Consider the following 2,348-nt stretch of genomic DNA (forward strand, 5'->3'; position numbering starts at 1 on the left):
AACCCACCAGATGCTCCTCAGAAAGCCTATACAGGGTTGCTATGAGTTGGAACCAACTCAATGGCACTTAACAACAACAATTTAATTAAAGGAGTCCTGGTGTGCTGCTGTAGGTAAAGCACTGGACTGTACCACAAGGTCAGCAGATCAAACTAACCAGCAGCTCCTCAGCAATCCTATACAGGGTCGCTATGAGTCAGAACTGACTTGATGGCACTTAACAACAACAAATTTAATGAAATATCTAAAGAATTTTCTCCTTTTTAAAATTATATTATTGCAGTCCAGTATACGAATCAGGCTGCTAACCTCAAGGTCAGCAGTTTGAAACTACCAGCTGTTCCGCAGGCAAAAGATGAGGCTTTCTGCTCCCGTAAAGATTTACAGCCTTGGAAACCCTGTACAGGGTCACTATGAGTCAGAACCAATTCCACGGCCCATAACAACAACAACATTCTCATAAGCCTTGTATCTTAGAACTTTTCAAAAGCCTAAGATGTTTTTACATAGCCTAAGAAGTTCCAGTTAGGTAAAACATCAAAATAAAAATTATTTTAAGGAGAACTAGGCTTCCTGGAGCTAGGCATCTAGAGTCCTGGTTTGACACTGTAAGATAAGCATTGGACTGCAAGCATTGGACTACAAGGTTTGCAATTCAAATCCAATAGTCACTCCTTGGAAACCTTGTACAGGGTAGCTGTGAGTTGAAACTGACTCCACGACACTTTACAACAATAACAAGGGATGTTCTGGAGTCCTGGTGTGGCACTGTAGGATAAACATTGGAATGCCAACCTCACAGTTGGTGGATTAAACCCACCAGATGCTCCTTGGAAACCCTTCACAGAGTCACTATGAGTTGAAACCCACTGGAAGGCACTTACCAACAACAACAGAGATAGTCTAAAGGAGTCCTGGTAATGTAGTTGGTTAGCATTGGCCTGCTATTTGTAAGATCAACGGTTTGAATCCACCAGATACTCCTTAGGAGAAAGATGAGGCATTCTGGTCCCATGAAGGTTTACAACCTCCTAAACCCTGTACAGGAATGCTATGAGTTGAAACCAACTCAATGACACACAGCAGCAGGGATGTTGTTTAACATTGTTGTTGTTCGTGTGCCATCAAGTCAGTTCAATTCATAGTGACACTATATAGGAGTGACTGGTGGGTTTGAACTGCCATCTTCTTAGTTAACAGTCCAATGCTTATCCTACAGTGCTACACCAGGACTGTGTTCTAGAATATGGTGTTGTATTTAAGTGCTGTTAAGTTGGTTCTAACTCATGGAGACCCTGTATAGCATTTCTGAGGAGCAGCTGGTGGGTTTGAACTGCCGACCTTGTGGTTCACAGTCCAGTGCTGATGCACAGTGCCACACCAGGACATCTATATCTACAAGGGTAAGTTAAAAATTATTCAAACTCTAGCTGTAGAATTTCTTTTAATCAGCTTTTAGAAAAGACAAATACATTATTTTTGGACATAATCTCCTTGCTTTTCAATACACTTTGTCGATCTCTCAGCAAGCTTTAAAGTGCCCTTATTTAAAAAATGTTTTAGGTTGAACTGAGAGCCACAGATGCACCACTTGTCTTCACTTCTTCTTCAGAAGTGAATCTTCATCCTTGAAGGGCTGCTTTCAGAGGACCAAACATGTAAAAGCCCAATGGAGCAAGATAAGAATTATAGGGAGGATGCTTTAACAATGAAATTTTTGCAGAGTTTCAATAGCATGGACAGAGGTGGGCAGATGTGACTGTTAAGTAACATCACAACACCCTTGGGTGACAGTCCTCTTTGTTTAATCTGACCTTTAAGCTTCAGTTCTTCAGTGAGCATCTCATTGTAATGAGCACTGCTGATTGTTGAACCTTTTCCCTGATAGTGTTCCAATACTGGCCCTTGAGAATCCCAGGAAACCATCAGCATCAGTTTTCCAGCTTATGGTTGACTTTTTTTTTTTTTTTTTTTTCATGGTTTATTGTGAATTATGTGATAGTTTACTGGGAGAACACTAGCTTTACAGCCATCCTATCATATATAGTTTCATTGCCATGGCTACAATCCCCTCCATGCATTATCAACCAACAAAGGATACACCCTGCAAGCCTGCCCCTTGGTCCTCAGCACACAGCCCCTCTCACTCTCTGGGTCTAGAGTCCCCAACTGCTCCATCTATCCATGTCATCATATTTGCCTCCATCTCTGGCATCACTGTTTCTCTGGGAAGGGTCCCACACTCCGCTTTTCTCCTTTGATGGTCCCAGGAACATCCATTCATGGACTTCAAATTCACTCACTCCCCTCCTTTTGCTACAAAATGTCTACCTTTACATTTCCAACCC

This window comes from Chrysochloris asiatica, unplaced genomic scaffold, assembly GCF_000296735.1.
Source record: "Chrysochloris asiatica unplaced genomic scaffold, ChrAsi1.0 scaffold00427, whole genome shotgun sequence".
NCBI classification, from domain to species: domain Eukaryota; kingdom Metazoa; phylum Chordata; class Mammalia; order Afrosoricida; family Chrysochloridae; genus Chrysochloris; species Chrysochloris asiatica.